This window comes from Gorilla gorilla, chromosome 2, assembly GCF_029281585.2.
Source record: "Gorilla gorilla gorilla isolate KB3781 chromosome 2, NHGRI_mGorGor1-v2.1_pri, whole genome shotgun sequence".
In the NCBI taxonomy this organism is placed as follows: domain Eukaryota; kingdom Metazoa; phylum Chordata; class Mammalia; order Primates; family Hominidae; genus Gorilla; species Gorilla gorilla.
Genome location: NC_086017.1, coordinates 20,354,798 through 20,377,791, shown reverse-complemented (window position 1 = coordinate 20,377,791; position 22,994 = coordinate 20,354,798). Strand labels below are relative to the sequence as shown.

The 22,994-nt window shown below is 43.7% G+C and overlaps 1 protein-coding gene across 10 annotated transcripts in view; it reads left to right on the top strand.

Annotated features, from left to right (window-relative positions):
• The window catches only part of ATP2B2 (ATPase plasma membrane Ca2+ transporting 2), a 385,217-nt gene that overhangs the window by 162,231 nt on the left and 199,992 nt on the right, over positions 1 to 22,994 (top strand). For all 10 annotated transcript variants that reach the window (XM_031009131.3, XM_055383610.2, XM_031009128.3 and 7 more), the window contains one exon: positions 11,851 to 11,945. The gene's annotated coding sequence lies outside the window, so the exon portion shown is untranslated. The remainder of the gene's footprint in view (positions 1 to 11,850; positions 11,946 to 22,994) is intronic.

Sequence of the window (22,994 nt, the reverse complement as noted above, 5' to 3'; positions counted from 1 at the left end):
GGTCATAAAAATTACTTGAAAACATGTTTTTTGATAGATGCCTAATATTCTATCCTATGACTCCTCAGTAATGTACTTAACTAATCCCCTAGGACTTGACATTTAGATTGTGTCCAAATTGTTGCCGCAATTTTAAAAAACCACTGCTAACAATAAGAGAACACCATGATGAACGTCTTTATGATCAAATGATGTCTGCATTCCCAATTATTGCATTTTCCAATTTTGCAAATTTCTGTCCAATCCCAGAGGAAACAGACCATTTCTTTGCTTTTCTTAAAATGGTTGGGTTTTTAAATTTTGTTTTGTTTTTATTTTTTATTTATTTAATTTTTTTTTTTTTTTGAGATGGATTCTTGCTCTGTCAGCAAGGCTGGAGTGCAAAGGCACGATCTTGGCTCACTGTAACTTCCACCTCCTGAGTTCAAGCGATTCTCTCGCTGCAGCCTCCCAAGTAACTGGGATTACAGGCACCCACCATCATGCCCGGCTAATTTTTGTATTTTTGTAGAGACGGAGTTTCCCCATGTTGGCCAGGCTGGTCTCAAACTCCTGACCTCAGGTGATCCACCTGCCTTGGCCTCCCAAAGTGCTGGGATTACACGCATGAGCCACTGCACCCGGCCTAAAAATGGTTTTCTTTCGTGTGTGTGTATGCTTACAATGCATACTATTTAGTTTCACTTTTGTCTTAGTCCTTTAAAATGGCATCATACAGTATGTAATCTTCTGAGACTCGCTTCTTTCCAACTTTCTTCTACTGGGAAACATTGTTGCTCAGACTCATCCCTGTGGTTCCTGCAGGTGTGGTTTATGCATTTCTGTAGCTGTGCAATATTCCCTGCCATGACGATATTACAGTTTATTGGTTCATTCTCTGGCTGTTGGGCATATGGTTGTTTCCAGGGTTTGGTTCTTTCAAACAATACTGCTGGAGACATTCTCAGCCATGGTGCCATTTTCCTAGTAAAGGAACACAGGAGGAAAAACAGATTCTGGAAGGGGCGGGTGGAAACAAGAGTTGAGCAAATATAGCTTGAAGTGAAGTGTCTGCAGGACATGAGCTGATTTGATTTTGGAGGAAGACTGTCAGGAGCGTCATCTGTGGGCTTGGCTGAGCTGCAGAGCACTTAACTCAGGCTTAGTTGCCAAGGTCAGTGATCTGGGGCTCTTGAGCACAGGTGGAGCCCTCTTCTGTGCACCCCTTCAAAGAGGCAGAAGCATCGTTTGTGAAGGGAGCCTGATCCACACACCTCTTCATCTTGGTGCCATTAAAATCTGAGCCTCCCAAAGTGTGGAGTGTCTACTTCCAGGGTATCTAAGAGGATACTAGGTGTTATTAAAAAGAGCTCATCACCTGATGGGAAAACTAGTCCATTTCCAGTTCTCTTTCAGTCTTCCAGGTCCATCAAGGCAAAAGATTCTGCTGGAAGTAGGCTATTTTTAATGACCTTCCTCACAAATATTTGTTAAACTCTGTTTGATGAGAGACCAGACTTTTGGCCTAGGCCCCTAGGCAGGTGATAGGATCTATCAGACATAAGGATGTTCTGTTGTTTTCTTTGTAATTCGTTGTTGTGCTCATCTCCTATTTGTGGTGAGTGGCACTGGTTTTGCACCGATGGTAATGATGAAATTTTCCGTTTAAGAAAATTGTTTAAACTTAAATCAAGCGGATTAGGGAAGACACTCATGAGCTCAATGATAGAAGAGATAGTGACCATGATGGCAGTCATATTTGATTGACTGAGGTTTGAGAAATGCTGACCTAAATCAGCAATTCTCAAACTTCTTGTCTGAAGACTCATTATGTTCTTAAAAATTATGAAGAACAGGGCCAGGTGTGGTGGCTTACGCCTATAATCCTAGCACTTTGGGAGGCCGAGGCAAACGGATCACCTGAGATCAGAAGTTGGAGACCAGCCTGGCCAACATGGTGAAACCTCATCTCTACTAAAAATACAAAAATTAGACGGGCATGATGACATGTGCCTGTAGTCCCAGGTACCCAGGAGGCTGAGGCAGGAGAATTTCTCGAACCCAGGAGGTGGAGGTTGCAGTGAGCTGAGATCACGCCATTGCACTCCAGCCTGGGTGACAGAGTGAGACTCTGTCTCAAAAAAAAAAAAAATTATGAAGAACACTCAAAGAGTGTTGATTGTGTAGGTTATATCTCTCCAAATTTACAATACTAGAAATTAAAACTGATTTTAATACTGTTTCTTAATTCGTTTAAAAATAACAATAACAAATCTATTGTGGTACAGAAGTAACATAGTTTATGAAAAATAACTATATTTTCCAAAACAAAAACAATTAGTCAGAAGATTAAAGTTGTTTCATATTTTTACAAATCTCTTTAACGATTTACTTGAAGGTGGTTGGATTCCTATTCACATCTGCATTCAATCTATTATGATATGATTGATGTTTTAATTGATGTATATGAAGAAAATTCAGCCTTACATAGACATGTTTTTGGTAAAAGGAGGAGTATTTTAATAGCCTTTTCAGATAATTGTAGATACTTTTCTTTGACACTACACTCCCAAACTCAACAAGCTCAGGGTATTCAAGCTCAGACTGCCATAACAAAGTACCACAGACTGGGTGGCTTAAACAACAGTAATTTATTTTCTCACAATTCTGGAGGTTGGAAGTCCAAGTTCAGGTTCAAAAGCAGTCTGCTATTAAGCACATTCATCAAGTTTTTTAAATTTTATGTTCTGACTTAAGCCAGGGGCCTGCCAGGAATCAGTAGCAGACCAGAAGGGACAGAGGAAGGAATGATTGAACTGAAATATAGAACAATAGAAATTACCTACCAAATCAAAATAGCAAAGAGAAAGCAGGCTGGAAAACAAAATGAACAGAGCCTTGATTTAACAAAAGATTTAACACTCGTGTCATTGGACTACTGGAAGGAGGTGAGAAAAAGAGGATGGGGCTGAAAAAGTACCTGAAGAAATAACGGCCAAAAACATCCCAAATTTGGCAAAAACACACAAACCAACCCTACAGATTCAGGAAGCTGAGCAAATTCCAAAGAGGTTAAACCCAAGGAAATCCACATGAAGACAAAAAATAAATTTCTAAAAACTGAAAACAAAACAAAAATCTTGAAGGCAGTGAGAAAGAACATCTCACCTATGGGGGCAAAAATTTTGAATGACAGCAGATTTCTTTTCAGAAACCATTACAGTCAGGAGGAAGTGGCACCTTTCTCAAATGCTGAAAGAATAGAACTATCAACCCAGAGTCCCATATCCAGCAAAAATATTTTTCAAAAATGAAGGAGAAATCAAGACATTCTCAGATGAAGGAAAACTAAGATAATTTTTTGCCAGAAGACCTATCCTAAAAGAATGGCTATAGTTCTCCAAACAGAAAGGAGACAATTTTTTAAAAAGAATTCTTGGGACATCAGGAAGGGAGGAAGAACATGATAAGCAAAAATATGGGTAAATGCAATAAACTTTCCTTCTCTTCTTGAGTTTTCTAAATTATGTTTGACAACTGAAGCAAAAATTGTAACACAGTCTGATGTGGTTCTAAATATATACAGAAAGAACAAACAGAAAACAAAATATAAAATGACAGACTTAAACCTTAATATATCAATTATTACATTAAATATCAATGTCCCAAATACACCAATTCAAAGACAAAGATTGGCAGAGTGGATTGAAAAACATGACTGACTACATGCTAGCTGCAAGAGACTCACTTCAAATGTAATAATATAAGCAAGCTAAAAGTAAAAGGATAGAAAAAATCACATGCAAACATCAATCAAAAGAAAGCGGGAGTGGCTATGTAAATATCAGATAAAGTCAACTTCAGAGCAAAGTAAATTACTAGAGATAGAGAAGGATATTATTATAATATAGTGATAAAAGGGTCAATCAGGAAGACATAGCAATCCTAAATATGTGTACACCAAACAATAGACCTGTAAAATATGTAAGGCAAAAACTGATAGGAGTGACCACAATTACAATTGGAGACTTCAACACTCATCTCCCAATAATTGATACAGCAACGAGGCAGGATATCAGCAGGAATACGGACGAACTTAACAACACCATGAGCCAACAAAATCTAATCAACACATATAGAATGCTCCCCGTAACAGCAACAGAATACATGCTGTTTTCAAGCGCCCACAGAACATATGCTAAGGTAGACCATATCCTGGATCATAAAACAAACATTAGCAAAATTAGAAGAATTGAAATCATGGAGAGTATTTTCTCTGGCCACGGTGGAATCAAACCAGAAGTCAACAACAGAAAGATACTTGGAAAATATCCAATCACTTAGAAACTAAATAATGCATATCTAAATAATCTATGACCAAAGAGAAAGTCTAAATGTAAATTTTAAAAATATATCAAATTGAATGACAATTAAAATAGAACCTATCAAGATTTGTGGAACCAGCTAAAGCATTGCTGTGAGGGAAATTTATAGCATCATGCATAACTAGCAAATAAAGAATTCTGAAATCAACAATCTAAGCTCCTACTTTGAGAAGCCAGAAAAGGAGAGCAAAATAAACCCAAACCAAACAGAAGAAAGGAAATAATAAAGTTAAGAGTAGAAATCAATAAAGTTGAAAACCAAAAAATGATAGAGAAAGCCAATGAAACACAGAGATATTTCTTTGAAAAGATCAATAACATCGAAAAATTCTAGCAAAACTAACCAAAAAGAGAACAAGACAGAAAGAGAAGACACACATGACCAAAATTGAGAATGAAACAAAGAATAACACTACAGACCCCACAGACATCAATACAATAAGGAATACTATGAACAACTCTGCACATATAAATTTAACAACCTAGTAGAAATGGACCAATTCCTCAAAAAACACAAACTACCACAATTCACCCGATATGAAACAGATAATTTAATATCCCTATAATTACTAAGGAAATTGAATTTGTAATTTTTAAATTTCCTAAAAAAAAAAAATCCCCAGGACCAGGTAGTTTCTTTTTTTTTTTAATTATATTTTAAGTTCTAGGGTACATGTGCACAACATGAAGGTTTGTTACATATGTATACATGTACCATGTTGCTGTGCTGCACCCATTAACTCATCATTAACATTAGGTATTTCTCCCAATGCTATCCCTCCCCCCTCCCCCCACCCCACGACAGGCCCCAGTGTGTGATGTTCTCCCCCTTGTGCCCAAGTGTTCTCATTGTTCAATTCCCACCTATGAGTGAGAACACGCAATGTTTGGTTTTCTGTCCTTGCAACAGTTTGCTCAGAACGACGGTTTCCAGCTTCGTCCATGTCCCTACAAAGGACATTAACTCATCCTTTTTTATGGCTGCATAGTATTCCATGGTGTGTATGTGCCACATTTTCTTAATCCAGTCTATCATTGATGGACATTTGGGTTGGTTCCAAGTCTTTGATATTGTGAATACTGCTGCAGTAAACATACGTGTGCACGTGTCTTTATAGTAGCGTGATTTATAATCCTTTGGGTATATACCCAGTAATGGGATCACTGAATCAAATGGTGTTTCTAGTTCTAGATCCTTGAGGAATCACCACACAGTCTTCCACAATGGTTGAACTAGTTTACAGTCCCACCAACAGTGTAAAAGTGTTCCTATTTCTCTACATCCTCTCCAGCACCTGTTGTTTCCTGACTTTTTAATGATCGCCATTCTAACTGGTGTGAGATGGTATCTCATTGTGGTTTCGATTTGCATTTCTCTGATGGCCAGTGATGATGAGCATTTTTTCATGTGTCTGTTGGCTGCATAAATGTCTTCTTTTCAGAAATGTCTGTTCATATCCTTCACCCACTTTTTGATGGGGTTGTTTGATATTTTCTTGTAAATTTGTTTAAGTTCTTTGTAGATTCTGGATATTAGCCCTTTTTCAGATGGGTAGATTGCAAAAATTTTCTCCCATTCTGTAGGTTGCCTGTTCACTCTGATGGTAGTTTCTTTTGCTGTGCAGAAGCTCTTTAGTTTAATTAGATCCCATTTGTCTATTTTTGGCTTTCGTTGCTATTGCTTTTGGTGTTTTAGTCATGAAGTCCTTGCCCATGCCTGTGTCCTGAATGGTATTGCCTAGGTTTTCTTCTAGGGTTTTTATGGTTTTTAGGTCTAACATTTAAGTATTTAATCCAACTTGAATTAATTTTTGTATAAGGTATAAGGAAGGGATCCAGTTTCAGCTTTCTACATTTGGCTAGCCAGTTTTCCCAGCACTATTTATTAAATAGGGGATCCTTTCCCCATTTCTTGCTGTTGTCAGGTTTGTCAAAGATCAGATGGTTGTAGATTTGTGGTATTATTTCCGAGGGCTCTGTTTGGTTCCATTGGTCTGTATCTCTGTTTTGGTACCATGCTGTTTTGGTTACTATAGCCTTGTAGTATAGTTTGAAGTCAGGTAGCGTGATGTCTCCAGCTTTGTTCTTTTTGCTTAGGATTGTCTTAGAAATGTGGGCTCTTTTTTGGTTCCATATGAACTTTAAAGCAGTTTTTTCCAATTCTGTGAAGAAAGTCATTGGTAGCTTGATGGGGATAGTATTGAATCTATAAATTACCTTGGGCAGTATGGCCATTTTCACGACATTGATTCTTCCTATCCATGAGCATGGAATGTTCTTCCATGTGTTTGTGTCCTCTTTTATTTCATTGAGCAGTGGTTTGTAGTTCTCCTTGAAGACGTCCTTCACATCCCTTGTGTGTTGGATTTCTAGGTATTTTATTCTCTTTGAAGCAATTGTGAATGGGAGTTCACTCATGATTTGGCTCTCTGTCTGTTATTGGTGTATAGGAATGCTTGTGATTTTTGCACATTGATTTTGTATCCTGAGACTTTGCTGAAGTTGCTTGTTAGCTTAAGAAGATTTTGGGCTGAGATGATGGGGTTTTCTAAATATACAGCCATGTCATCTGCAAACAGGGACAATTTGACTTCCTCTTTTCCTAATTGAATACCCTTTATTTCTTTCTCCTGCCTGATTGCCCTGGCCAGAACTTCGAACAGTATGTTGAATAGGAGTGGTGAGAGAGAGCATCCCTGTCTTGTGCCAGTTTTCAAAGGGAATGCTTCCAGTTTTTGCCCATTCAGTATGATATTTCCTGTGGGTTGGTCATAAATAGCTCTTATTATGTTGATATACGTCCCATCAATACCTAGTTTATTGAGAGTTTTAACATGAAGTGCTGTTGAATTTTGTCGAAGGCCTTTTCTGCATCTATTGAGACAGTCAAGTGGTTTTTGTCTTTGGTTCTGTTAATATGCTGGATTACGTTTATTGATTTGTGTATGTTGAACCAACCTTGCATCCCAGGGATGAAGCCAACTTGATCGTGGTGGATAGGCTTTTTGATGTGCTGCTGGATTCAGTTTGCCAGTATTTTATTGAGGATTTTTGCATCGATGTTCATCAGGAATATTGGTCTAAAATTCTCTTTTTTTGTTGTGTCTCTACCAGGATGATGCTGGTATCAGGATGATGCCGGCCTCATAAAATGAATTAGGGAGGATTCCCTCTTCTTCTATTGATTGGAATATTTTCAGAAGGAATGGTACCAGTTCCTCTTTGTACCTCTGGTAGAATTCGGCTGTGAATCTGTCAGGACCAGGTAGTTTCACTGCAGAATTTTACCAAGTGTTTAAAAAATTAACACCAATTCTATACAATGTCTTCCAGTAAGTAGAAGAGGAAGAAACAATTCCAATATATTTTAAGAAGCTACTATTATCATAATATCAAAACCAGACAAAGACAATACACACAAAACTACAGACTAACATCCGTCATGTGTATACATGTGAAAATCTTTAACAAAACATTAACAAACAGAATTCAACACTGTGTAAAAAGAATTATGCATCATGACCAAGTGGGGTTTATTCAAGGGATGCATGGTTGGCTTAACATTTAAATACCAGTTAATATAATCCACCATATTAACGGGCTAAAGAAGAAAATCACGTGATGGTATCCATCAATGTAGGAAAAGCAAATTCAACACCCATTCGTCATAAAACACAGAAAAAGTAGGAATAGAGAGAAACTTCCTCACCTTGATAAAGAGCATTTTTAAAAACTATGTTATACTTACTGAATGCTTTCCCCTGAGATTGGGAACAAGACAAGGATGCCAGCTCTCATCATTATATTCAACATAGTGCTGAAAGCTATAGCTAGTGCAAAAGACAAGAAAACATATACAAATTCAAAGGAAGAAATAAAACTCTCCCTGTTTGCAGACGACTTGATTGTCTACATAAAAATCCCAAGGAATCTAAAAACACAAACCTCCTAGAAGTAATAAGTGAGTTCAGGAAAGTTACAGGATACAAGCTAAGCATACAAAAAAAATGTATTTTCATACACTAGCAATGGATACGTGGACACCAAAATTTTAAATACAATGCCATTTACAATCACTCAAAAAAATGAAATAGGTATAAATGTAACAAATCTATAGGATTTGTATGATGAAAATTTTAAATACAATGCCATTTACAATCACTCAAAAAAATTAAATAGGTATAAATTTAACAAATCTATAGGATTCGTATGATGAAAATTATTAAACACAGATGAAAGAAGTTTTAAAAGCCTAAATAAATAAAAAGACTTGTGTTCATGGATTGGAAGACTTAACATAGCAAAGATGTCTGTTCTGTGCAATTTCTATCAAAATCTCAGAAAAATCGGTATAGATGCAGAAAAGATTATAAAATTTATAAGGAAAAGCAAAGAATTTAGAATATCTAAAACAATTTTGAAAAAGAATGAAGAATCAGTTTATCCGATTTCAAGATTTATTATATAGAAATCATGACAGTAGTATTGACAGAGATATGACACATAGATCAATGGACTGAGTAGATGACCCAGAAAGAAACCCACACAAATATGCCCAACCTATTTTTAACAAAGGTACAAAAGCAATTCAATGGAGTAAAGATGATAACCTTTTCAACAAATGGTGCTAGAGCAATTGGACATCCATAGGAAAAAATAATGAAAATCATAATAACTTCAACCTAAGTCTCACACCACATATAAAAATTAACTCGTAATGGACCATGGACTTCAATATACCATGTAAAACTATAAAGCTTGTAGACAAAAAGTAAGAGGCTGGGTGTGGTGGCTCAGGCCTGTAATCCCAACACTTTCGGAGGCCAAAGTGTGAGGATTGCTTCAGCCCAAGAGTTCAGGACCAGCCTGGGCAACTTAGTGAGACCTTGTCACTACTAAAAATAAATAAAATTAGCTGGGCATAGTGGCGCACACTTGTAGTCCCAGCTATTCAGGAGGCTGAGGCAGGAGGTTTGCTTCAGCCCGGGAGTTCAAGGCTGCAGTGAGCTATGATCATGCCACTGCACTCCAGCCTGGGTGACAGGGTGAGACCCTTTCTCAAAAAGAAGAAGAAGAAAGAAGAAAGGAGGAGGAGGAGGAGAAGGGAAAGAAGGAGAAGGAGAAAGAGGAGGAGGAGGAGGAAGGAGGAAGGAGAGGAAGAAAGACAGGAAGAGGAAGAAGAAAAAAGAAGAAGAGAAGCAGAAGAAGAGGAAGAGGAAAGCAAATCCATAAAATAGGCAAAAAAATCCTGTGACAAGGATAAAAAGACAAAAAAAAATCCTGTGACAAGGATAAAAAGCTAAGCTATGGACTAGAAGAAAATATTTGCAAACCACAAAACCTGATGAGGTACTGGTATCTAACATATACAAAAAAGTCTCAAAACTCAGCAATTTAAAAATCCAATTTAAAAATGGGCAAAAGACATCTCAACAAAGAGTATATACAGATGACAAATAAGCATGTGAAAAGATGTGCAACATCATTAGTCATTAGGGAAATGCAAAATAAAACCTCAATTAGATATTATTACACACCTATCAGAATGGCTAAAATAGAAAATAGTGACAACACCAAATGTTGATGAAGATGCAGAGAAATTGGATCCACTTGTACATTGCTGGTGGGAATGTAAAATGCTACAGTCATTTACCATACTGGAAAACAGTTTGACAGTTTCTTAAAAAAAAAAAAGAAAAAAGAAAAATCAACTGCCATACAACCCAACAATTGCACTCTTGGGCATTTATTCCAAACAAATGAAAACAATTTGTTCACACAAAATACCTTACATAAATGTTTATAATACCCCACAACTAGGAGTAACACAGATGTCCTTTCACTGATTGATAGTTAAACAACCTGTAATGCATCCACGTATGGAATGCTACCCAACAATAAAAAGGAGCGAACTCTTGTTACACACAACCACCTAGAGGAATCTCCAGGGAATTCTGCTGAATAAAAAAAGCCAGTCCCAAAAGGTTATATACCGCATGACTCCATTTATATAACATCATTGAAAGAACAATATTAGAGAGATGGAGAACAGGCTAGAGGTTGCCAGGGGTTAGGGATGAGGGGCATGACTATAACGGGGTAGCCCAAGGAAGCCTTGTAGGGATGGAACAGTTCTACATCTTGATTGTAGTGGTGGTGGTGACACAAAACTACAGGTAACGTTTCATAGAGCTACACACACACACACACACACACACACACACACACACACACACACACATCAAACTGCTGCATGTAAGCTCTGTAGAGTGTATGATGTCACAAGACTGGTTTTTATGGCATGCTGCAGTAGTGCAAGTTAACCTTGGGGAAGTCTGGAGGGAGGTGCATGGGATCTCTCTGTACATTTCTTTGCAATTTCCTTTGAATCGATAACTATTTAAAATAAAAAGTTACAAATAGGGCTGGGGGCGGTGGCTCATGCCTGTAATCCTAGCACTTTGGGAGGCCTAGGCAGGTGGATCACCTAAACTCAGGAGTTGGAGACCAGCCTGGCAACACGGTGAAACCCCATCTCTACTAAAATACAAAAAAGTTAGTCAGGCATGGCAGCATGTGCCTGTAATCCTGGCCCCATGGGAGGCTGAGGCAGGAAAATCGCTTGAACCCGGGAAGCAGAGGTTGCGGTGAGCTGAGATCACGCCATTGCACTCCAGCCTGGATGACAGAGTGAGACTCCATCTCAAAAAAAAAAAAAAAACCAAATAAATGAATAAATGGATTGAGAGAGAGCGAGAGAAGGAAGCTGATAGGGAGCCATGTAGCATCCAGTGCCCTCTGCTGCTGCTGTTTGTCGGGCGTTTCTAAGACCCACGGCACTTATGCGTATTATATTTTAGGAACCCCTCACAAAAATCCTGAAAAATAGGTATTATGATCTCTATCCTCCAGATGAGGAAAAGGAGGCTCAGGAAATTTAAGTCACTTGCCCAAGAAAGTATCTCTGTCTCTCCAGGGCACACACCTGTGACCACTCTTTCACACCCCCTCTGCCCTCACAGGCCACACACAGGCCATCTGTAAAATGGGGACAATGGTGGCATCTTATGAAGATCCAGCAAAGATAATTTATGTAAAGTGTTTACCAGAGTAGCTGGAATGTAGTAGGTGCTCATGAAATATTTATCAAATGAATAGAATGGCTAGATGCCCGATGCATGTTAGTGAAAGGGGCAGCCCTCTCTCTGGGGCCCGCCACTCAACCTTCCCAGTCTCAGACAGGGAGACCCCTGCCAGCAGGTGGACTTGCACTCCTGAGATGGTCTCTGGACCCAGGAGGGGCAAAGCCCACCCAGGCTGGTCTGAATGCAGAAGGCAAGGGCCAGGTCCTTGTCAAACCTGTCCCTAGCCTAGAGCCAGCGCATCGGGGACACTCCACACCACGGTTACCTTCCCTTCTCCTTTCTGACCTGGGTCCCTGTCATGTCACCCACCCCTAACTAATGCCATCTTTCCCCTTTTCCAGAGCTGAACTTCGTCACCCAGTCCCTAGAGCCAGCAAGACATGGGCCCCAGTTTCCAAACCCTGACACCTCTCATTTAACCAGAAGACGTGGACGGGTGAGTTGGAGACGGGGGCTTGACTGGGGGGTATCAGCCTGGGAAGAGAGCTGCTGGGGGTGGGGGTTGCCAATGGAGGGTCAACTGAGCAGGAACCCAGTGTTTAAAAGCAGCTCTCCTCTCTGTCATCCTATTGGGGACATGTGTATTATTTATGCAACATTGGGCCGGTTTGGGGAAATTCCCTGGAAGCCCTATGGCATTTGAACTAGGAGCATGGTGTAGACTGTGGAGGAGGAAGGCCCCATCATGTCACATGGTGGATGGTTGTCAATCCAGGGTCTGTCCCAGCACTGGCACTGGGGAGCCCAGGCGGATCTGACACTGCCTCTGCCCTGGGAGGATAGACCGGTGCCTGAATGAAAAGCCAGCCACCTCACCTGGTCCTACTTCATTCTTCTACCCTCTGGGCCATGCCCCAGCCTGCACATGAAGCCTTGGAGCTGGGGTAGTCAGGTGGGCTTACTGGGACATGTGCTAAGTGCTGACAGAGAGGACAGGACAGGCCAGCTGGGTGGCAGTAGTATGTTTATTGGTTATTGAGAGCTTGGCAGCTGGACTCAGTCCCAGGTTCAAATACTAGTTCTGCAACTGGGACAGCCCCTCTGAGTCTCAGATCCCTCATCTATAAAACGGTATTTTGCAGATGATTCATGTAAAGTGCTTAGCAGAGTAGCTGGAACATAGTAGGTGCTCATTAAATACTTATCAAATGAATAGACCTTCTAGGTGCATGATGCATGTTAGTTAAATGGGGCAGCCATCTCTCTGAGGCCAGAACACCACTCAACCTTCCAGAGCCAGCATATACAGCAGCTCTGTGAGATTTCTTTGGCTCCTTGCTGAAATCAACCATGTCTTCCTCTGTGCTCCTGAAGCCCTTTCTTGGGGCCTCTGCTATTTGCCTTGCTTGGCCAACCTTACATTAGGGTGATATACAAATCTTGGAGTGCATGCCCCATGGACCCAACATGTAAGAGATCAGAGCTCTCACTGCTCATCTTTCAGCATCAGACACAACTTACGTTGCACAAGCTTGTCCTCGGAGCCAGAGCTTAGAGTCGTCATCTCATCTGACCTTCCCAGTAGCTGCCATTAGCCCTTTTCACAAATGAGAAAACTGATGCCCAGAGAGAAGAAACTTTGCAGCCAGCATGCAACCCTGAGCTTCTAACTGTGCAAGCCAGCATCACTGGCTTCCTACTGCCTTTGTGCCTGCCTGAAGATGAGTAACCACAGACCCAACTCAGGGAGGGAGCAAACAAGCAGATGGGCCACGTGCCTCCCTGTTCAGCCTTCAGACACCACCCAGGCCTCTTGCTTCGCTAAAGTTTGGTTTCTTGCCCAAGCACTTTGGGACGAACCAGATTGTTTCCAAACACATTACATAATTGCTCACATATTTATTTAATGCCATCTCTTGAATATTAAATGATCCATAATACGGAACAGAAACTTGAGCATCTAAACCCAGCAGCTTTTGACAGGCATAGGTGGGGAAGGAGGTTGAGGAGAGCCATCCACAAGCCATCCTCAGGGAGAGGCGGTGACATCGCTCCTCTCCTCCTCCTGAGATGGGTTGACAAAGGCTTCCCATGCCCATCGCTGGAAACCAGGTAGTGGAATTTTCACCATGGAATTCAACCTGTTTTGTTATATAATAACAAAGATGCATCATCTTCTCTCTAAAGGATGCTCGAAGCCAGGGCTTAGCTACCTGTTTATTTGGTTACAAGTGTTTATTGAGCACTCTCTATGTGCAGTCATTGTTATACTTTTATTCACCTCTCATGTGCCTTTATGAATGGGACAAAGAGACCCCTGGCCTCAGTGGGACTGGGGAGGGATGAACAGGGCCCAAGATAAAGTGGTAATGTGAGCAGAGGGCCCCTGTGAGGAGTTTGAATTACAATCTATGTGTAGTGGTGAAGTTATTGGGGGATTCCAGTGGTCTGATCAATGTTTGAGAAACATCCCTCCAAAGCCAGGAGAGGATGGGGGGGTGAGGGGCACATCAGGAAGGGCCAGATCACAGTTCTAGGTTGGGGGTGCCAGGGGGGTGGGGCGGGGAGAATCCAGGGAGGACATGAGGGCCACCCAGACCCTAAGTGATGAACTTCTAGCCTCAGAAGTGGGTCTGTCCAAGGTGATTCTAAGTTTCTCCAAGGGCAGCGATGGAGGGCCTGACCTGATGGCCAGTAGGAATCACAGTCACACCAATGTTAATAATCATCTCAGCGCCTAGGAGTCCCTAAGTACCCACTGTGTGCCAGGCATTGCGATGAGCCCCTTGTCCTCACTACCAGCCTGTGTCATGTACAATTTTGTTATCCTCATTTCACAGAAGAGGAAAGCAAGGCCCAGAGTGGTTAAGTCCAACGCCTGGATTGCCAGGAAGTAGCATCTCTCTCCACACATACAACCCATGTTGGTTGAATGAATTCATAGTAACAACAATAGTCACAAAAATCACCATAGCAATCACTTAATACAGGGCTCGCTTTGTGCCAGGGCCTGTTCTAAATGCTTTAAAATTTTTAATCATTTAGTGCTCACAACAGCCCCATAAGACAGGCATGACCATTCTTATCCCCATTGTACAAAGGAAGAAACTGAAGCAGAGTGTTCAGTGTTAATCCCACCCGAGTTGGGATTTGAACCCAGGTAGTATGGCTCTGGAGTTCAGATTTTCAGTAAAATGAAGTGCAGGTGGAAGAAGTAGCATCTGCTGGGAACCAGCACTCTGACCCGGCACTGTCTGTGTTTCCAAGTCTGGGGTCAAAGCCACTGGCTCACTGTCGATGGGACATTCAGCAGCACTACTTTTGGGGCAGGCCTGGGCTGAGCCCGAGGGGAGGGAGTGTGTGCCAGCAGACCCTCAACCCTGAGGGCTGACCTGTTCTCTCTGGAGCCAGAGTGAAAGGTCCTCCCAGAGGCTGCCCCTCCTGCAACTGCCAAGACGTTCCAACCACAAAGCAGCTCGAGTCACTGCCTCAATAAGGGAATCAGGGAATCTTGTCACTCTGTTTGCCAACAGGAACATCCAGAGAGGAAAAGCAACTGAGGGAAGTTGTGGAGTCAGAAAACGTTTATGGAAAATGTTTTACCCCAAGACAGTGCCAGAACAACAACTAAATCCTCCCCAGCAGAAACCCTTTCTAAATGACAGGCATCTTTCCTTATAAATAAGTTCAATCGGCAGAATTCCCACATCAGCAACGTATTAGGCAGTTGTAATCAACACCAGTTTACAAAGCAACTGACTCATCCCTCCTTAAAATGTGGGCAATAATTCCCATCTGAGGGGCCTTGCTGGGGGATGGGAGCCCATGCTCGAGAAAGTACTTTGTAAAAGGTGGAAATTGGCACAAAGTAGGGCTTTAAAAGGACCTGAGGATTCTTAAACAGCTTATCCTTTTGGGGAGTTTGAACTTTTCCCTGCAATCCTGCTCTCTTCAATGAGAGAACGAAGGAAAAAAACGTGAGCCCTCTCTGTGGCCAGACTGCCCCAGTCTAAAACTCAGGGAAGGGAACAAAGAGGTTGCATCAACACACACCCCAAACCTCTGGTAACCACTCATCAGAGCCAGGGAGCTGTCGCACTAGGCCTCGCTTGGGGAGGAGGCGTGGTGCGGTGGGACACTCCGGCCGCAGGTCGTCTCCCCTCTTTCAGGTGCAGGTCCCGGCTGTGCAGTCCTGGACAAGTTTCACTTAAGTGCTTCCCACCTCAGTTTTATGTTCTTTAAAATGGGAGTCCTCCTTTTTGAGGATGTTGGAAGGATTCCGTGGAAGAGAAAATAGGATATGCCCAGCTTAGGGCCTGGAATATTGACAGCTGCTCAGTGAATTTTGTTCTTTTGGTGGTCCCCAGTGGGAACAATCGCCTCAAATGGTGAGGACCCCAGGCGCCTTTGCTGGGACTGTGTCGGTCTCTCTCAGCCACCTGAGCACTGCGAAAAGAGAGTCTGTCATCTGTATTAGTTTGTTAGGGCTGGCGTGACACATGACCACAAACTAACAGAAATGTGTTGTCTCACGTTCTGGAGACTAGGAGTCCAAGATCAAGGTGTCAGAGGGCTTGGTTCCTCCTGAGGATGGTGAGGCTGACTCTTTCCCCGCCTCTCTCCTGGCTTCCAGTGGTTCGCCGGCCATCTTTGGAGCTCCTTGGAGTAGAGAAGTAGCACTCTAGTCCCCTGCCTTCACGTCGTCTTCCCCCAGTGAGTGCCTCTGTGTCCAAAGTTCCCCTTTTCGTAAGGACACCAAATCATTCCAGATTAGGGCCCGTTCTACTGGCCTCATTTTAACTTGATCACCTCTGTCAACACCCTCTGTCAACGCCCATCTGTACCTCACATTCTGGGGTATGAGGGGTTAGGACTTCAACCTATCTTTTTGGGAGGACATAGTTCAACCCATATCCCCATCATAATGATTTGAAGCTGATTCTGGACAGACCACCAGTTTTTTCATGACATTTAAGTTCCCAAATAGACTCGAAGAATATTTTACATCATTCTCTAAAAGTCTGACATCTTTCTAAAAATCACTGATATCTTAGCTTCCAGGAGATGCCCATTGGCATCTTAAACTCCAATCTGAGACTGCGGGGTCATTGTCTTACATAAAGAGCCTGTAAGTTTGAAGCTGAGCTCTTTCTCAGCACAGCTATGTGCTAGACTCCGGAAACACGGGAAGCCAGGGACTTAGCTTTCAAGGTGGTTACAGGCAGGAAGGCCACAAAACAGGTAAGTGCGCAACTGGCTGTTGTTGGATAGGCGAGTACCAGGAAGATCATTCCCAAAATGATCTTCAAAGCGTGAGAGAAAGAGGTTTTCTTCCTGGGTCACCTCCTGTCTTTGTTTCCCTAGAGAAGTAATGTCCTTCCTGGGTGGTCTGAGAACCTCTGGGGAGCCCCTACTCCCTCTCATCAGTCACTTGACTTTCATTCTGAGATAACACCTGCTCCTGAGTCTTCCCGCGGGAAGGTGGGAAGTGGCACAGAGACATGAGCCCATCACCCCCGCTTGGCTGGGATGCCCAGAGAGGTGGGGGGTCAGTGCTGGACCCCCTTTATTGCCAGCTCTCCATTTTTTTCCTCTCAAGTCATCTCATGGATCTGGGAAAGTTAACTAAGCTTCCCCATCCCGAATATGAGCAGTTCCCACACTGCTTGAACTGAGAGCCTACAATCCGTATTCACACACTGACACCAGCACCAAGCAAGTAGCCGGGATCACAGGCATGAGCCACCGCACCTGCTTAAACCGTATTTTTAAAAGCAAAAGGCTGGGAAGCGAAGGAAGTCGCTAGGTTGACTAAATAATATGTTTGCAGCATAGATGTTCTGCTATTTGTGAAACAGGAGTTTCTGTGATTAGCAAAATATCAATTCACATAAAAGTGAAAAATATACTCAGGGGTGTGTTCCTTACACCAGAAATATTTAAGATAAAACACACGTTGGCATGTGAAGGGGGAAGATTACAGTAGCTAGGAAACTTGCTCATGTGGAAAGTGCCCCTTCTCCAAGGATGCTGGAGGAAGGACAAGTTGCTCAGCAGGAAACAATAAATGTTTTCTTCCTGTTTCTCTATGAAGAGAAAGTGATCAGGCACATTATAGGGCACAAGCAAGGAGTGTCATGGGGCCCAGAGGCAAGGTGGGTGGGGGACTCTGTTACCCTTTTTTCCCCTTAGTCCAGAGAGGCTTCCTGGAGGAAGCAAGATTCTGTGCTGTTTGGCCCAGGCTCTCCTGGCCTGACATCTCCTCACGTGACTTGTTTCAGTGGAAGCCTCCTTGGGTTGGGCCAGATGCACACGTCGTAGCCACCCTTTCCCCACGTTCCCAGGGCTGCTCCATGCCAGCCAGTTGTACAGAAAGTCCTCAGAACAAAAGAACTTCCAGGTAGCCAGGGCTGAAGCCAGGGTGTTGGTGATAGGATCAGGAGCCTCATGCTCGTGAGAACAAAAGCCCAAGAAGAAGCCAGGGGCGCAGAGTCATGCCCGCCGCCCATGTTGCTTTTGACAGAGACCACTGTTTTGCCGATTACCACACTGTGGAGGCCAGCCCACAGACCTTAGTGGCCAGCCCCGCTCCCCTGCCCCTCCCCACCCCACCTCCCTCCTCACCGATCCGCAGGCCAGAAAGGGAGGCAGCCCTGCTGGCAGCCAGGACTGCGTGCCGTGGCCACCTTGCAGGGTGTGGCCATACGCTGCAGACTTCTGCAGTGACTGTAGGTGCTGGAGCCGAGCAGTCAGAGAGGGTACTTGTGTCCGTGGCCTGAAACCCAGCGGGGACACCGGGTGATTCACCGCCATCTCTGGCCAGGTATGGGAGGCTGGGTTCGCGGGGCACTCCCCACAGCCCTGGACTGGTTGGTCTCCTCAGAAGCCTGGGTTTCCAGTCCAGGGCAGGGCAGTGGTGGGGAGGTAGGGGGTTGCTGAGATGGAAAGAGTATAAGGAGAGGAACCTGTGAGGCTTTGAGTCGTTGTCTTAGAGGGAGAGTGGAGGGCAAGCCCTGGCCCAGGCAAGCTCTGTAGGTATTGATGAGGAGCCCCAGGAGGGACTGTCTCTGACCTCACCCAGCTCCATAGGAGTGCTCCCTCCAGAGGGCGGTGAAAGAGTACAAGAGCGTGGGCTCTGTAGCCAGAAGACCCAGGTTCAAATCCTGACACCCAGGTGTCCATTTGGACATTTACCTCCATCTCTCTGTGCCTCAGTTTCCTACCCTGTAAAATGGGGGTGGTGGTAACAGTTCCTATTTCATAAGGCTGTGTGAAGATCAAATGAGATAAGCGAGGGAGCCCTTCAACACAGGCAAGTGTCCAGTAGGTGTTAGCTCTGAGCTGCCCCCTTTCCCTCCCTGAACATGGGAGCCGCCCTCAGAGGCAGCAAGGTTGATGCTGGAAGGAAAACTACCTGCCCAGCTCAGAGGTGCAAATACAGAGGAGATGACCTAGGTCATGGTGTCAGTTTCTGAGTCAGACAGATTGGAGTTTGAATCCTGTGTTTGCAAACGGTTTAGCTGGGAAGGCTTACACACGCTCTCGACCCTTTGACCCCATTTTAAAAACCCATGAAATGGGGATAATAATAGGAGCTAGCCTGTGGGTTGTGTATAAGGATGAAGTTACGCTGTACACATAAAGGGCTTATCCCGTGCCTTATACTTAAATTGGGAGCTAGTGTCACCACCGCCACCACCGTCATCACTATCATCATGGTTACTATTATTACTAGGAAATAGAGACTCAGAGAGGGGAAGGGACTCGCCAGCAGTCATGTAGCAAGTCAGAGGGCAAGGCAGGACCCAGCCCTGTCCTCCTACCCCTCAGTCCCTATTCTTTCCACTCCCCACACCCCCTCACTGGCCCTAATGGGTCCTTCTTGGCCGTCCGCACACTCATCACAGACAGCTCCCGCTGACTTCATTGGTTCTGGGCATGGGTCTGGGGGTGCCACACAGGGGAATCTGGCATCCCCCCAAGAGGTTGAGCCAGCAGACAGCCCAGGTTGGAGGTTACCTTGTCCCCATGACCCACAGCACCCCTCTAAAAGCCCTCCTAATCCCTGTGTCCAGGGATCACTGGCCAGGGAAAGTCTCTGAGGGGGCAGGATATAGCTTTGGAGGAAGCTGTCAGGGAACTGCAGAGCTCCTCAAGCTCCTTGCACCCCAAGGAACTCCTTAAATAGGGAATGATTGGAACCCCAACTTCCACCAAAGCTTCCCTGGGCTTTGAGGACAGTCTGGGGGTCATGCTCAAGGGTCTTCTGCTTCTGTTGGCCGGTACACATCGTCTTTGCAGGCTTTGCTCTGTCTCTCCCACCTCCTGGCCCTCCCAGGCAGAGATGAACAGAGACAAAAGAGGAGGCAGAGGAGAGAGGAGAGAGGAGGAGAGGATGGGGTTTGCTGTAAGGAGAAGGAAGGCTCACACACCTGTTTTAATAATACAAATATTACACACACAATAATCATCATTGCTATTTATTGAACACTTACTGTGCACCAGGCACTGTGTTAAGGACTTGATATATACTGTCCCAGTTCATCTTCACTACAGCCTTATCAAGTAGAAAGTTATTATACCCACTTTGAAGATGAGTAAACTGGAAGGGTCTTATTCATCTACTGTGTAATGAATACAGTTGCAAAGCAGATGATACAAAACAATGACAGAGAATGAGTGAAATATAACAGGGAGTCCTGGGGACTGTGGCAAATTGGAGAATCTTTTTTTTTTAATTGAGGCATGATACACATAGTAGATAAAGTGCACTAATTTTAAATGTACCACTTTTTACATGGGTTTACACCGGTGTAACCACCGCCCAGATTAAAATATTTCTTGTAGCCCAAAATATCCCTTCTGAGGTATTCGAATTTATTTTTTCCAAATAATATTCTGCAAAACTGTCCCCGCCGAGAGGAACCTAAGGAGACATGGTGACTAAATACAATGCAGCACCCTAGATGGGGACCTGGAAGAGGAGAAGTTGTTAGGTAAAAACAGAGGAAATGTGAATAAAGTGCGGGTGTTAGTTAGTATCAACATATCAATATGGATTCATTGATTTTGAGAAAGGTATCATTCTAATAGAAGATGTGAATAATAGGGGAAACTGAATGCAGGACAGACAAGAACTCTCTGTATTGTCTTTAGGAATTTTTTTGTAAATCTAAAACTGTTCTAAAACAAAAAGGTTATTTCAAGATATTGTACAGATAAGGAAACTGAGGCCCAGAAGAGCAAAGCCTCTTACTCAGGGCCCCACAGCAGCAGTGGACTAACTACAACCAAAAGGCTGGTCAGTGCTTTAGCTGCCAAGGGTGGAGTTAGGGGATGAGGGTGTCAGGGGTGCTGGGGTCTCCTTGAATCTGTAAGTGCCTTACAGCGGACTCACCTCTGCAGGAAGCTGGCTACACAGCTTCCCCTCTGCTGCCTCCTCCTGAACTGTCCAGGGCTGTTTGTTGAAAACCAGTTCTCCCACTGGCCTTGGCCCCAGAGGGAGCATTCGTAGGCAGCTCCTGTTCTGAGAGCAGGATGTCACCTTTCCACTCCTGCCAGTCTCGATGCAGGTATCTCTGAGCCTCCCATGCCCAGCACAGGGGTGGCATGAGCACAAGGTGTTGGTTGAGTGTTGGATGGATAGGTAAGTGAAAAAATGAAGGATGGAAGAAATGAATGGCAAGCTGGGTGGTTGAGGGGATTCCAGGGTGTTAGAGAGTGTCAAGAGCATGGACTCTGCAAACAGATGGCCAGGGTCAAACCCTGACTCTCCCACCTCTAGCCAGGAGAGGTTAGTTAACCTCTCTGTGTCGCAATGTCCTCGCCCCAACATGGGGAAAATAGTATACCTGTCCTTAGAGGGCTCTTCGGGTTAAAGGAGTTGATTGACATGAGGGAGGGAAGTAATAAATAGAAGAGGGAAGGAGAGCTGGGGAGATGATGAATGAGTTGTCATATTGAGAGATGGAAACTTGGACAAAGCCGTAAGACTGGCCATTCTCCCAGAAAAGAGGAAGAGGAGCAGCACTGTACAATGGTTAGAGCACAGATCCGGAGGCAGAGCTGCCAGGGATCAAATCTCAATGCCATCACTTACCGGTCATGTGACTTTGGCCAAGTGAGTTAACCTCTCTGTGCCTCGGCATCCTCACCTGCAAAATGGGTATGAGAGCAATGGCACTCGCCTCAGAACGTGGCTATGAGAACTAAATAGTTGCCTGGTGTGGGTATAGTGCTTAGAATTGTACCTGATATGTTTACTACAACCCTGGCATATCATGAGTGTGTTTTAAATAAATAGGAAAGGTTTTGTGCCAGAAGCCCACCCCCTCCCTTGAAGGGGCTCCCACATTCAGGATGCAGATCCAGGCATCACAGACTCACTTACCTCCTGGGTCCAGGGGAGAAAGTGCCCTTAATGAAGTCAGCTGGAGAGGGGATGACCTAGTGGCCACATGTTCATCTCTGGGGCCTCATCCGCCTCCAGCCAACTCTGGATGGGCAATGCTCACGATATTTTAAGAGAAGATAGAAATCTGGATTCTTATGCACAATCCCCCAATTTTTAAACATTGGCATTTAATTCAATTTTATTTTAAGCTCTGAGCAAAACAAACAAATGTATTTTCAGTGGGCTGCTCTCACAAGTAGCTAGTTTGTAGATTCCCTCCAGTCTAGTCCTGCCAGTTCACTTTCTTTTATTTTTTTTTTTCTGCATTTTAGAGAAGAGGAAACGGAGGCCTAGAGATAAATGCCTGGGCTCTGATATATTTGACCACTTAGTGGAGCCAAGTTCTCCTCTCCCCTGCTACCAGCCACATCCAGGATCCCCGAATAATCAAGCGGGGGAGGAAACATCAAGGGGGCATTTTTCCTGTGAATCAGGGTTTTTCCAATAGCATATTTGAAATATGATTTAGGTTAGCCAGACACCATTTGCACCACGTGTCAGAGGTGCTGCTGCATATAAAGCAGGAGCCTTCACCACTTCCAAAGCTGTAGCAAAGATTCGCAATTTATGGAACCCAACTTCACTTCTAGTCCTGGCCCAGCAGGCTGGCACCAGGATTCCGCCTTCCATGAGCAATGAGGGCTAGGGTGGCCTGCCAGAGAGGAGTAAGTTCTATGGTGAAGGAAGTCACAAAGTAAATGCTAGAGAGGCTAACAAAAGTTGGGAGACATGTTCAGGAGAAACGTTTAAGAGTGATTTTTTTAATAGAAAGTTAAAAGCTTGTCATACTCTGAACTTGAATTGTTTTATTCTTTTCTATTGAAAACTGCTGTCTGGTTCCCACCTACTTAACCTGCCTGCACCTCCACCTTCCCATCTACAAAATGGAGACAAAATCATAACTCACTTTGTACAGCTTGTGATGAGGATGGAATATGACACTTGTGGAGGATTAAACAATAAAAAACAGCCAATGTCACTGTCAGCAGCTGCCAGCCCACCTGTTTGCACAAGCAGTGGCTCAAGAGCCTTTCACTCTTGGCCTCTCTTTACCCTCACTATCCACATCTGTGACCTTCACTTTGAAGAGTC